We start from the raw sequence: 15,281 nt of genomic DNA on the forward strand, positions 1-15,281 counted from the left end.
GACCCGCAAGAGATCCTATTATTGAGGAGCAGGGCGAGGTGCCCGCAACTGAGCCCACCCCAGCGGACTTTATGACGGCACCGGGATTCCAGGAGGTCATGGGCCGTATGTTGCGATTCATGGATTCCATGACTCGGGTTGGTTTTATCCCAGCAGATCCAGCTACATCACAGGCGGGAGGGGGAGCACAGACCCCTACTGCTCAGGCTCCTGGTCATGCAGCTGCAATGTATCAGACTCCGGGCGCACTACCAGCGGATGGGGTTCAGCCGGTTGCTGCAGTGGCACCCCAGCCCAGGCCAGATGCGGATGGTGATCCGCAGAAGTTATTGGATAGATGGACTAGGCTTCACCCTCCGGTCTTCGAGGGCGAGCGTCATGAGGATGCCCAGGACTTCATTGATAGGTGTAGGGACAGGCTGCACAACATGAGGATATTGGAGTCGCATGGAGTTGACTTCACTACTTTTCAGCTTGAGGGCAGGGCCCGCAGATGGTGGCAGTCTTATGTTCTGGGTAGGGCAGCAGGTTCTCCTCCTATCACTTGGAGTGAGTTCACACAGTTGTTTCTGGACAGGTATATTCCACCCTCCGAGAGGGAAGAGTTGCGGTATCAGTTTGAGCATCTAGAGCAGGGCCAGATGTCCGTGACTGATTATGAGGCGAGGTTTTCCGAGATATCCCGCCATGCATTGATGATACTACCTACTGGCGCAGAGAGGGTGCAGAGCTTTGTTGCAGGGCTACATTCCGGCATCAGGGCCAACATAGCCCGTGAAGTGGAGATGGGGACTCCTTACCAGTTAGTAGTGGAGATTGCTCGGAGGATTGAGGGTTATCATTAGAGGGGTAGGGAGCAGATGCAGCAGGATAAGAGAGCTAGGTTCTCCAGAGAGTTCAGAGGTGCCTCGGCTAGAGGCAGAGGACAGTTCGGGAGAGGGCAGCCCAGCAGGCCCCAACATTCAGCACCACCACCTGCTCTGGGTGCTCCAGCGCACCCCTATTTCAGCGCCATGCCAGAGAGTTCCTATCGCCCACCAGCTATTCAGGGTTCCTCGGTGGGTATTCAGGTCCGCAGGGTTCTTCTGATCCATACTTCAGTGCCATGCCGGAGGGTTCACACCGCCCACCGGCCATCCAGGCTTCTTCCAGTGGGTCTGCAAGCCATCAGGGTCAGCCATCAGGTCAGCAGATCGCCGCACCGCGGGGTTGTTTCGAGTGCGGGGACCTTGGTCATATGAGGAGATACTGCCCCAGGCTTCGGGGCAAGGCAGTGCAGCAGGGCCAGCAGCCTACGATTTCAGCGCCAGCTACCCCACCACCTAGAGGTGGAGGACAGGCTGGTATGGGCCGTCCTAGAGGTGGAGGTCTGGCAGGGAGAGATCAGCCAGCTATTGCTCAGTCAGGCGGAGGCCAGCCGGCCGGCGCTCCAGCCAGATTCTACGCTCTTCCACCCAGGCCAGATGCATTGGCCTCAGATATCGTCATCACATGTATTATTTCCGTCTGTGGCAGAGATGTTTTGGTATTATTTGATCCAGGGTCCACCTATTCGTATGTATCATCACCGTTTGCTCGATTCCTGGTTATTCCTCCTGCACCTTTGGGTACTCCTGTTCATGTGTCCACTCCTGTCGGCGATTCCGTGGTTGTAGACCGGGTCTACCGATCCTGTATGGTTACATTCTGTGGTTTAGAGACTAGAGTAGATCTCATGTTGCTTGATATGATCGATTTTGAGGTCATCCTGGGCATGGATTGGTTGTCTCCATATCACGCCGTCCTAGATTTCCATGCCAAGACTGTTTCACTAGTGATGCCAGGGTTGCCGAGGTTAGAGTGGAAGGGTTCCACAGTTGGTACCCCTAGTAGGGTTATTTCATTCTTGAAGGCTCGACGTATGGACGAGAAGGGGTGTTTGGCCTATCTAGCTTATGTTCGAGACACCACCACAAAGTCTCCGGCGATTGATTCAGTTCCCGTAGTCCGAGAGTTCGCCGATGTGTTTCCTTCTGATCTTCCTGGCACGCCACCGGATTGTGATATTAATTTCTATATCGATTTGGTTCCAGGCACCCAACCTATATCTATTCCACCTTACCGCATGGCTCCTAAGGATCTGAAAGAGCTGAAGGATCAGCTTGAGGAGTTTTTAGCAAAGGGGTTTATTAGACCCAGTGTATCGCCTTGGGGTGCACTGATACTATTTGTGAAGAAGAAGGATGGGACTATGCGGATGTGCATTGACTACCGCTAGTTGAACAAAGTCACCATAAAGAACAAGTATCCGCTGCCTCGTATCGATGATTTGTTCGACCAGTTGCAGGGTGCGAGGGTGTTCTCTAAGATAGACTTGAGTTTAGGGTACCATCAGCTGAGGATTCGGGACTCGGATGTTCCGAAGACTGCATTCAGGACTAGATATGGCCATTATGAGTTTCTGGTGATGTCCTTTGGCTTGACTAATGCCCTAGCAGCATTTATGGATTTGATGAACAGGGTGTTCAGGCCTTATATTGATTCCTTCGTCATCGACTTCATTGATGACATCTTGATATACACACGTAGCCTGGGGGAGCACGAGCATCATCTGAGAGTAATGCTTCAGACCTTGCGAGAGCAGAAGCTATATGCTAAGTTCTCCAAGTGTGAGTTTTTGCTAGAGTCTGTGTCATTCTTGGGACATATTTGTTAGGAGAGGGTATTAAGGTAGACCCCAAGAAGATTGAGGCAGTTCAGAGTTGACCACGCCCCACCTCAGTGACCGAGATCAGGAGTTTCCTGGGGTTAGCAGGTTATTACAGGCGGTTGGTGCAGGGCTTTTCATCTATTGCATCGCCTCTGACTAGATTGACCCAGAAGGGTGCACCTTTCCATTGGACCGATGATTGCGAGGCTAGCTTCCAGAAGCTCAAGACAGCCTTGACTACAGCACCAGTTCTTGTGTTGCCTTCCGGTTCAGGGATGTATACAGTGTATTGCGACGCTTTACGCGTTGGCTTGGGTTGTTTATTGATGCAGGAGGGCGAGTTATTGCATATGCCTCCCGTCAGCTGAAGATTCATAAGAAAAATTATCCTTTGCACGATCTGGAGTTGGCGGCGATTGTTCATGCTCTTAAGATGTGGAGGCACTACCTGTACGGGGCTTCATGTGAGGTTTATACCGATCATCGCAGCTTGCAGCATTTGTTCAAGGAGAGGGATCTTAATTTGAGGCAGTGCAGGTGGCTTGAGTTACTGGAGGATTATGACATCACCATTCTTTATCATCCGGGCAAGGCAAATGTGGTCGCAGATGCCTTAAGCAGAAAGGCTGAGAGTATGGGTAGTTTGGCATTCATTCCAGCAGGGGAGAGGCCACTAGCTTTGGACATTCAGTCCTTGGCTAACAGACTAGTGAGGCTAGACATTTCGGAGCCCAGCCGGGTTCTTGCGTGTATGGTTGCTCAGTCTTCATTACTGGGGGAGATAAAGGCCCGAGAGTTTGATGATCCACATTTGGCAGTTCTCAGAGAGACGGTGCTTCAGGGAGGTGCCAAGGAAGTTTCTATTGGCGAGGATGGTGTTTTGCGGCTCCAAGGTCTTCTATGTGTTCCTAATGTTGATGGTCTGAGGGAGAGGATACTAGAGGAGGCCCACAGTTTGCGGTATTCTATCCACCCGGGGGCTACGAAGATGTATCGCGACTTGTGACAGCATTACTAGTGGCGGAGGATAAAGAAAGACATAGTGGAGTATGTGGCTAGGTGTTTGAATTGCCAGCAGGTCAAGTATGAACATCAGAGACCGGGTGGCCTACTTCAGCAGATGCCTATACCAGAGTGGAAGTGGGAGCGCATTACCATGGATTTCGTAGTTGGGTTGTCGCGGACCTTGCGGAAGCTTGATTCAGTATGGGTCATCGTTGATAGGTTGACCAAGTTGGCCCACTTCATTCCAGTGGCTACTACTTATACATCAGAGAGGTATGCTTAAATTTATATTCGGGAGATAGTCCGATTGCACGGTGTGCCTGTTTTCATCATATCCGACAGAGGCCCTCAGTTCACTTCCCATTTCTGGAGAGCTGTTCAGAGTGAGTTGGGGACCCGTGTAGAGCTTAGCACAGCATTCCATCCTCAGACCGACGGGTAGTCGGAGCGGACAGTACAGATTTTAGAGGATATGCTTAGAGCATGTGTGATTGACTTTGGAGGGCAGTGGGACCAGTTCTTGCCCTTGGCGGAGTTTCCATATAACAACAGCTATCAGTCCAGCATTCAGATGGCTCCATACGAGGCTCTATATGGTCGCCGTTATCGTTCTCCTATCGGATGGTTCGAGCCCGGTGAGGCCAAGTGTCACGACCCGAATTTCCCACCCTCGGGGGTCGTGATGGCGCCTACTCGTAGTAGCTAGGCAAGCCATTTTGATTACTTTTCCATTAATAAACAATTCTTTTTAACAATTTATGACAACAATATAAAACAACAAAACTTATTAATAGCGGAAGTCTTAATCATAGAAACTGAATAAAACATGGAGTAGTCAATATAAGCCTCTACCCAAGACTGGTGTCACAATACTCACGAACTGCTAAGAATTTCTAAATACAAGGTTCTGAAAGAACACATAAGTTGTTTGTCCCGAATACAAAGAGGCAACAGTCTAAAAGGGAGAATAAGAGAGAGACGTCGGGCCTGCGGACGCCTACAAGGCTACCTCGGGTCTCACGATAATGAAAGCCTGCTCCCGTGCTAATGCTGCTGCTGCTGCTCGAAACCTGGGCCTGTGCAAGAAAATGCACAGAGTGTAGCATCAGCACAACCGACCCCATGTGCTGGTAAGTGTCTAGCCTAACCCCGGCGAAGTAGTGACGAGGCTAGACCAGACTACCACATAAACCTGTGCAATTTCATATATATATATATATATACAGGAATCGAAATACAAAACAGATAAACAATATGGGAGGGGAAACATGCTGTGGGGAGTATAATAAATTCCAAATAAGAGTCGTCCAATAATAAAGGAATACAGCACAACTCAATAGTACGTAATGAAACAGAATTCAACCAGTGCACGGCATCACCCTTTGTGCTTTTACTCTCATTCCTCACATATATCAATAGAATCGGCACGGAATGGTACATCGTGCGGCACGACATCACCCTTCGTGCTTTAAAACTCTTTCTCATAATAAGCAAACAATGCCCGGCATCACCCTTCGTGCTTTACACTCTTTCCTTGCCATAAACAAACAGTGCACGGCATCACCCTTCGTGCTTTAATACTCTTCCTCACCCAATCAACAATCACAAACAAGGGCAAGGGAATGAATAAACAATAATAAAGATCCCAGCAAGGGAACACAAACAACAATTAAAAACCCGGCAAGGGCACAATATCAATAACCGACAACGTCCCGTCAAGGGAATGAATCATGAACTCTTTTCTTTCTTTCACTTTCATCTCAATGTTCACATTATCACTTGATCCAATGCTCCAAAGAGTTACTTATCTCATATACCTTCACAATTTGTATTTCAACCCGAGCCAATGCTCCACGAAGTTTCAAGATCACAATTTCTTTCACAAGGTCTTTACAATATATAGAAGTCATCATATAAGCATGGAAGGCATAACAACAACCAAACTATCCGCAAATAAGGACTCGTCACCATGCCTATACATCGTACTCGACAATTAGCAAGTTACAAATAAGACTCAACTCCTATTCCCTCAAGCTAGGGTTAAACCAAACACTTACCTGGATGCCTTGAACTCAACTCAAGCCTCAACTATGGCTTTACCCCGTAATTCCACCTCCAATCCACTCGAATCTAGCCACAAATTACTTAATGACGTTAATAAACACTAAATGAATCAATTTGAATGCATAAAAATGAATTTCCCAAAGTTTTTCCCAAAAAAACCAAAATCGCCCCCGGTCCCACGTGGTCAAAACCCGAGGTTCGAACCAAATCCCGGTTACCCATTCCCCCACGAACTCAAATATGCAATTTGTTTTAAAATCGGACCTCAAATTGAGGTCCAAATCCCCAATTTATAGAAAACTTAGGTTCTACCCAAAACCCCCAATTTCTCCCATGAAAATCATTGATTTTAAGTTGAAAACATGTTAAATGATGTTAATGATTGAAAGAGTTACGTAGAAATCGACTTACAAATGATTTGGGATGAAACTTGTTCTTGAAAATCGCCTAAGGAGTTGTATTTTGAAAGTGGGGTAAAAAATGACTTGAAATTCGTCTATGTATGAAAAATGCAGGTTGAAGATGTGGGAAATGTGAACTGGGGTTCGCAATTGCGAACCCCGACCTGCTACTTTGGGAATTACGGACAAAAGTTTGCATTTGCGAACCATTGGCATATTTGGGGACTTCGCATTTGCGAACAGAAGCGCCGCATTTGCGAAAGTCCCAGCTTTCGCATTTGCGATGCTATGATCGCATTTGCGATCCCTGTGCAATGTGAGAACCTTCGCATTTGCGAGCAATGCGAAGCCTGCAGGTCAGATCACACCAGCAAATTTCCAAGTTCAAAAATGCACTCTGTGGCCTATCCAAAACTCACCCGAGCCCTCGGGGCTCCAAACCAAATATACACACAACCTCACAAAAATCCTACGGACTTACTCGTGCGATCAAATCGCCAAAATAACATCAAAAACAACGGATCAAGCGTCAAAACTCATGAATTCTTCCCAATTTTCATAAAACATCAATTTTCCATTTTAAGTCTGAAACACGTCAAACGACGTCCGATTTCAACCGAACATTACAGAATGCGCTTAAACCATATATAAGACTTGTACCGGGCACCGGAACCAAAATACGGGCCCGATACCACAGTCTTTTAATCAAATTTCATTTCCAGTTTCCTTGATAATTTCAGAAAAACAATTTTACTCAAAAATTCATTTCCCGGACTTGGAACATCGGAATTCGATTCCGGGCATACGCCCGGGTCCCATATTTTTCTCGGGTCCGGGTCTATTTACCCAAAATGTTGACCGAAGTCAAATATATTCATATTAATATCAAAATTTAGTATTTTTCACACGGAATTCATATTTAAGCTTTCCGGCTACGGGCCCGGACTGCGCACGCAAATCGAGGCAACCCTAAATGAGGTTTTCGAGGCCTCGGAAGCACGGAATGAATGAGAAAACAGGTGATGACCCCTTTGGGTCGTCACACCAAGTTGTATGGTACAGACTTGGTACAGGATGCCTTGGATATGGTGAAGTTGATTCAGGAGAGGCTTCGTACAGCTCAGTCCAGACAGAAGAGTTACGCGGATCAGAAGGCGCGTGATGTATCATTTATGGTTGGCGAGAAGGTTCTCTTGAAAGTCTCGCCCATGAAGGGCATTATGAGGTTCGGGAAGAAGGGCAAGTCGAGTCCAAGGTTTATTGGCCCCTTTGAGGTGTTGAGGAGAGTTGGGGAGGTTGCCTATGAGCTTGCATTACCCCCCAGCTTGTCGGGAGTTCATCTGGTTTTTCATGTGTCGATGCTTCAGAAGTATCATGCCAACTTTTCCCATGTGTTAGACTTCAGTACTATTCAGCTGGATGGGATCTTGGGTTATGAGGAGCAGCCAGTTGCCATTATTGATAGGCAGGATCGCCAGTTGATATCCAAGAGGATTTCTGCAGTAAAGGTCTAATGGAGGGGCCAACCAGTCGAGGGGGCGACTTGGGAGTCCGAGGAGGACATGCGGAGCAGATATCCCCATTTATTCAGCAGCCCAAGTACTTTTCTATGTCCGTTCGAGGACGAACGCTTGTTTAAGAGGTGGAGAATGTAACGACCCGCCTGGTCATTTTGCGTTTTTGAACCTCGTTCCCTTAAATAAAACTTCCTGTGCTTGCTTTAGCTAATTTACGACTTGCGCGGACGGTTGGTTCGGGATTTGGAAGGGTTTTGGGTGAAATATGCCCATTGGATTCCTTAGGATTTTCTTAAAAGACTAAGTTTGACTTTGGTCAACATTTTGAGCAAACGGACCCGGATTCGTAATTTGACGGTCCCGGAGGGTCCGTAGGAAAATATGGGACCTGGGCGTCTGCCCGGAATCGAATTCCGAGGTTCCTAGCCCGAGTAATGAATTTTTATTAGAAATTATTAATCTAAAGTTTGAAGGATTTAAAGAAACTAAGTAATTATTGATTTCCTAGGTATCGGGCTCGTATTTTGGTTCCGAAGCCCGGTACAAGTCCGAAATATCATTTAAGACTTGCCTGTAAAATTTGGTGTTAATCCGAGTAGTTTAGGGCGTTTTGGCCCGTTGGAGGAAAGTTAAGAACTTGAAGTTCATATGTTTGATTCATTTGGTTTTAAGGGGTAAATTCTAGATTTAGCGTTGTTCCGGGTGTTCCGAAGGTTCGGGTAGGTCCGCCTCGTGATTTCAGACTTGTCGGTATGTTCGGGCGGGGCCCGGGAGCCCCGAGCGTCAATCGAANACGAGGCTCTATATGGTCGTCGTTGTCGTTCTCCTATCGGATGGTTCGAGCCTGGTGAGGCTAAGTTCTATGGTACAGACTTGGTACAGGATGCCTTGGATAAGGTGAAGTTGATTCAAGAGAGGCTTCGCACAGCTCAGTCCAGATAGAAGAGTTACGCGGATTAGAAGGCGCGTGATGTATCATTTATGGTTGGCGAGAAGGTTCTCTTGAAAGTCTCGCCCATGAAGGGCATTATGAGGTTCAGGAAGAAGGGAAAGTTGAGTCCAAGGTTTATTGGCCCCTTCGAGGTGTTGAGGAGAGTTGGGGAGGTTGCCTATGAGCTTACATTACCCCCCAGCTTGTCGGGAGTTCATATGGTTTTTCATGTGTCGATGCTTCGGAAGTATCATGCCGACTTTTCCCATGTGTTAGACTTCAGTACTATTCAGCTGGATGAAAGCTTGGGTTATGAGGAGGAGCCAACTGCCATTATTGATAGGCAGGATCGCCAGTTGAGATCCAAGAGGATTTCTGCGGTAAAGGTCCAGTGGAGGGGCCAACCAGTCGAGGAGGCGACCTGGGAGTCCGAGGAGGACATGCGGAGCAGATATCCCCATTTATTCAGCAGCTCAAGTACTTTTTTATGTCCGTTCGAGGACGAACGTATGTTTAAGAGGTGGAGAATGTAGCGATCCGCCTGGTCGTTTTGCCTTTTTGAACCCCGTTCCCTTAAATAAAACTTCCCGTGCTTGCTTTAGCTAATTTACGACTTGGGGGACGGTTGGTTCGGGATTTGGAAGAGTTTTGGGTGAAATATGCCCATTTGATTCCTTAGGATTTTCTTAAAAGGCTAAGTTTGACTATGGTCAACATTTTGAGCAAACGGACCCGGATTCATGAATTGACGATCCCGGAGGGTCCGTAGGAAAATATGGGACCTGGGCATATGCCCGGAATCGAATTTCGAGGTCCCTAGCCCGAGTAATGAATTTTTATTAGAAATTGTTAATCTAAAGTTTTAAGGATTTAAAGAAACTAATTAATGATTGATTCCTAGGTATCGGGCTCCTATTTTGGTTCCGAGGCCCGGTACAGGTCCGAAATATCATTTAAGACTTGCCTGTAAAATTTGGTGTCAATCCGAGTAGTTTTAGGGCATTTTGGCCCGTTGAAGAAAAATTAAGAACTTGATGGCGCGTGATGTATCATTTATGGTTGGCGAGAAGGTTCTCTTGAAAGTCTCGCCCATGAAGGGCATTATGAGGCTCGGGAAGAAGGGCAAGTTGATTCCAAGGTTTATTGGCCCCTTCGAGGTGTTGAGGAGAGTTGGGGAGGTTGCCTATGAGCTTGCATTATCCCCCAGCTTGTCGGGAGTTCATCTGGTTTTTCATGTGTCGATGCTTCGGAAGTATCATGCCAACTTTTCCCATGTGTTAGACTTCAGTACTATTCAGCTGGATGGGATCTTGGGTTATGAGGAGCAGCCAGTTGCCATTATTGATAGGCAGGATCGCCAGTTGATATCCAAGAGGATTTCTGCAGTAAAGGTCCAGTGGAGGGGCCAACTGAACACGAACAGAAGGGAAACTCTTGGATCTCAACTGACGAACCTGCCGACCCAAAATAGCTATCGGCTCCTCCTCATAAGACAGATCCTTGCCCAACTAGACAGTGCTGAAATCTAACACGTGGGCTGGATCGCCGTGATACCTCCGAAGCATGGACACATGAAAAATTGGATGCACGGCTGATAAGCTGGGCGGCAATGCAAGTCTATAAGCCACCTCTCCCACTCGATCAAGAATCTCAAACGGACCATTGAACCTAGGGCTAAGCTTGCCCTTCTTCCCAAATCTCATCACGCCCTTCATAGGCGACACTCGGAGCAATACCCGCTCACCAACCATGAAAGCTACATCTCGAACCTTACGATCCGCATAGCTCTTTTTCCTAGAATGAGCTGAACGAAGCCTATCCTGAATGATCTTGACCTTGTCCAAGGCTTCCTGAACCAAATCCGTACCTATCAACCGAGCCTCTCCCGGCTCAAACCATCTGATCGGAGACTGGCACCGCCTACCATACAAAGCCTCATAAGGAGCCATCTGGATGCTCGACTGGTAGCTGTTGTTGTAGGAAAACTCCGCTAAAGGCAAGAACTGATCCCATGAACCTCCAAAGTCAATAACACAAGCCCGGAGCATATCCTCCAAAATCTGAATAGTCCGCTCGGACTGACCGTCCATCTGGGGATGGAATGCTGTCCTCAACTCGACCAGTGTGCCCAACTCTCGCTGAACTGCTCTCCAGAATCGCGAGGTAAACTGCGTACCCCCATCCGAAATGATAGATACCGGTACACCATGAAGGCGAACAATCTCCCAGATATAAATCTCAGCTAATCTCTCGGATGAATAGGAGACTGCCACAGGAATGAAATGCGCTGACTTGGTCAGCCTATCCACAATGACCCAAACTGCATCGAACTTCTTCCGATTCAACGGAAGTCCGGTAACGAAGTTCATAGTGATCCTCTCCCACTTCCACTCGGGAAGCTCAATCCTCTGAAATACACCACCAGGCCTTTGATGCTCGTACTTAACCTGCTGACAATTCAAACAACGAGCCACATATGCTACGATATCCTTCTTCATTCTACGCCACCAATAATGCTGCCGCAAATCCTGATACATCTTCGCGGCGCCCGGATGAATAGAGTACCGGGAACTATGGGCCTCCTCTAAGATCAACTCTCGAAGCCCATCCACATTAAGCATACAAACTCGCCCCTGCAATCTCGAAACTCCATCCACATCTAAGGTAACCTGCTTGGCACCTCCTCGCTGCACCGTGTCTCTAAGGACACACAAATGGGGATCATCAAACTACCGATCACGGATACGCTCCAATAATGAAGAACGAGCGACCGTGCAAGCTAATATTTGGCTAGGCTCAAAAATATCCAGCCTCACAAATTGATTGGCCAAAGCCCGAACATCCAAAGCAAGCGGCATCTGACTGACCGAAATATAAGCAAGACTGCCCATACTGGCTAACTTCCTACTCAAAGCATCGGCCACCACATTGCCTTCCCCGGATGATATAAAATGGTGACATCATAATCTTTCAATAACTCCAACCACCTCCTCTGCCTCAAATTCAACTCATTTTGCTTGAACAAGTACTGAAGACTCTTGTGATCAGTGAACACCTCACAGGCCACGCCATATAAATAGTGCCTCCAAATCTTCAAGGCGTGAACTATGGCTGCCAACTCCAAATCATGCACCGGATAGTTCTTCTCATGAATCTTCAACTGCATCGAAGAATAGGCAATGACCTTGCCATCCTGCATCAACAGTGCTCCAAGCCCAACACGGGAAGCATCACAATAAACAGTATAGGGCCCTGAACCTGTGGGTAAAACCAACACCGGTGCCGTAGTCAGAGCTGTCTTGAGCTTCTAAAAGCTCGCCTCAAACTCATCCGACCATCTGAACTGGGCACCCTTCTAGGTCAATCTGGTCATCGGGGCTGCAATAGATGAAAATCCCTCCACGAACCGTCTGTAGTAGCCTGCCAACCCCAAGAAACTCCGAATCTCTATAGCTGATGTTGTTCTAGGCTAGTTCTTGATTGCCTCTATCTTCTTTGGGTCCACCTGAATACCCTCAGCTGATACAACGTGACCCAGGAATGCAACTGAACTCAGCCAGAACTCACACTTGGAGAACTTGGCATATAACTGACTATCCCTCAGAGTCTGAAGAACCACTCTAAGGTGCTGCTCGTGCTCCTCCTGGCTGCGGAAGTACACCAAAACATCATCAATAAAGACTATCACGAACATGTCCGAATATGGCCTGAACACTCGGTTCATCAACTCCATAAATGCTGCTGGGGCATTGGTCAACCCAAATGACATGACCAAGAACTCATAATGCCCATACCGAGTACGGAAAGCTGTCTTAGGGACATCGGATGCCCTAATCCTCAACTGATGGTAGCCAGATCGCAAGTCAATCTTGCAGAATACCCTGGCACCCAGAAAATGGTCGAACAAATCATCAATCCTCGGCAGTGGATACTTATTCTTAATCGTTACCTTGTTCAATTACCGGTAATCAATACACATTCTCATTGACCCATCCTTCTTCTTGATAAATAACACCGGCGCACCCCAAGGAGAGACACTGGGTCTAATGAAACCTTTCTCAAGCAAATTCTGCAACTGGTCCTTTAACTCCTTCAGCTCCGGCGGGGCCATACGATATGGAGGAATAGAAATGGGCTGGGTGCCCGGAGCCAAATCAATACAGAAATCAATGTCCCTGCCGGGTGGCATACCCGGCAGGTCTGAAGGGAAAACATCTGGAAACTCCCGGACAATAGGCACAGAATCTATATGAGGAACCTCAGCACTAGAATCATGAACATAGGCCAAATAGGCCAGACATCCCTTCTCGACCATACGTCGAGCCTTCACGTACGAAATGACGCTGCGGGTAGAATAAACTGGAGTGCCTCTCCACTCTAAACGAGGCATGTTCGGCAAGGCTAAGGTCACAGTCTTGGCATGGCAGTCCAAGATGGCGTGATAGGGTGATAACCAGTCCATACCCAGAATGATATCAAAGTCAACCATATCTAAGAGGAACAAGTCTACACGGGTCTCAAGACCCCCAATCACTACAACACACGAACGATGAACTCGGTCGACTACTATAGAGTCCCCCACCGGTGTAGACACATATACAGGAACACCCAATGCATCACTAGGCATGACCAAGCATGGTGTGAAATAAGATGAAACATAAGAATACGTAGACCCTGGATCAAATAGTACCGAAGCATCTCGGTCACAAACCAGAACCGTACCTGTGATGACTGCATCTGAAGCCTCAGCCTCGGGCCTAGCCTGAAGAGCATAACAACGGGGCTGGGCCCCACCACCCTGAACCGTATCCCTACGTCGATCTGCTGCTGGCTGACCTCCACCCCTGGCGGTGTGGGCTCTACCTCTATGACCTCTACCTCCACCTCTAGTACCTCTACCCCCGCCTCTAGCTGGCTGGGCTGGCTGTGGAGCACCTGGTGCCTGGACCATGACACGAGAATCCTGGCGCGGAGAACTGCTCGGTGCTCGAGGGCAAAATCTAGCAATATGACCCGTGTCACTACAAGTGTAACAAGCCCTCAGCTGCTGAGTCTGCTGTCCCTGTCGACCTGAATGGCCTCCGCGGAAACTCTAAAGTGGCGGTGCGCTGATAGGAGCTGGTGGTGCACTGAGTGACTGGTGATCGGAATAGTATGCCTGAGAACCACGGCCACCTGATGTACCGTGAGAAACCTGAAAGGCCGACTGAAAGGGCCTAGGAGGATGGCCTCTACCATACGAATCTCTACCTCCAGATGAGGTACCACTAAATCTGCCAGAATGACGGGCTCTCTTGTCTCCCCCGTGACCACTCCCATGTGACAGAACCATCTCAACTCGGCGGGCCACATTGGCCGCCTCCTGAAAGCTGATCTCAGTACCAGTCTCCCTAGCCATCTGGAGACGAATCGGCTGAATCAAACCATCAATAAACCTCCTCACCCTCTCTCTCTCGGTGGGAAGTATGACAAGAGCATGGCGAGCTAGATCGATAAACCGGGTCTCATACTGAGAGACCGTCATAGAACCCTGCTGGAGGCGCTCGAACTGCCGCCGATAAGCATCTCTATGAGTAACGGGGAGAAACTTCTCTAGGAACAACTTTGAAAACTGATTCCAAGTAAAAGACGGTGACCCTGCTGGTCTGGCTAAACAGAAATCTCTCCACCAAGTCTTGGCGGATCCAGATAGGCGGAATGCAGCAAAATCAACTCCATTGGACTCAACAATGCCTATGTTCCGAAGAACCTCGTGGCAGCTATATGAGAAATCCTGTGGGTCCTCAGAGGAAGCACAGCTGAATGTAGTAGTGAAGAGCTTGGTGAACCTATCCAGCCTCCACAAAGCATCTGCGGACATAGCCGCTCCATCGCCGGTCTGAGCAACTACCCCCGGCTGAACTGCAATAGCTGGCTGAACCACTGGAATCTGACCCTGGGGAGCTACTTGCTCCGGAGTACGTGTAGCAGGAGTCTGGGCTCCTCCTCCAGCCTGAGAAGTGGCTGGTGCTACAGGAAGCAATCCTGCTCGGGTGACACTCTCCATGAGTCCCACTAACCGGACCAAAGCGTCCTGAAGAACTGGGGTAGCAATAAACCCCTATGGGACCTGAGCTAGGCCCACCGGAACTGCTGCGGTTGGGGCCGGAACCTCGAAGTCAACCTGAGGCTCCGCCGCTGGTGCTGCTGCTTGGGGCTGAGCTCTGCCCCTACCTCGGCCTCTAGCACGGCGTCGTCCTCGCCCTCTGCCCCTAGCGGGAGCTGCCTGGGGCTCGGACTGCTGATCGGTAGATGAAGAAGCGCGTGTTCTCGCCATCTGCGAAAGAACAGAGTGGAAATCCAATTAGCATTGAGAAACAGAACCGCACGACTAGAAAGAACAAATGTGAAACTTTTTCCCAGCTCTGTAGCCTCCGCGGGATAAATACAGACGTCTCCGTACTGATCCCTCAGACTCTACCAAGTTTGTCCGTGAGTTGTGAGACCTATGTAACCTAGTGCTCTGATACCAACTTGTCACGACCCGGATTTCCCACCCTTGGGGGTTGTGATGGCGCCTACTCGTAGTAGCTAGGCAAGCCATTTTGATTACTCTTCCATTAATAAACAATTCTTTTTAACAATTTATGACAACAATATAAAACAACAAAACTAATTAATAGCGGAAGTCTTAA

The 15,281-nt window shown here is 48.3% G+C and overlaps 1 pseudogene; it reads left to right on the forward strand.

The window, feature by feature from the left end:
• LOC109233413 overlaps positions 228-15,281 on the forward strand; it is a 22,497-nt pseudogene continuing 7,443 nt past the window's right edge.

The sequence above is a fragment of the Nicotiana attenuata genome, chromosome 1, assembly GCF_001879085.1.
Source record: "Nicotiana attenuata strain UT chromosome 1, NIATTr2, whole genome shotgun sequence".
Lineage (NCBI taxonomy): Eukaryota > Viridiplantae > Streptophyta > Magnoliopsida > Solanales > Solanaceae > Nicotiana > Nicotiana attenuata.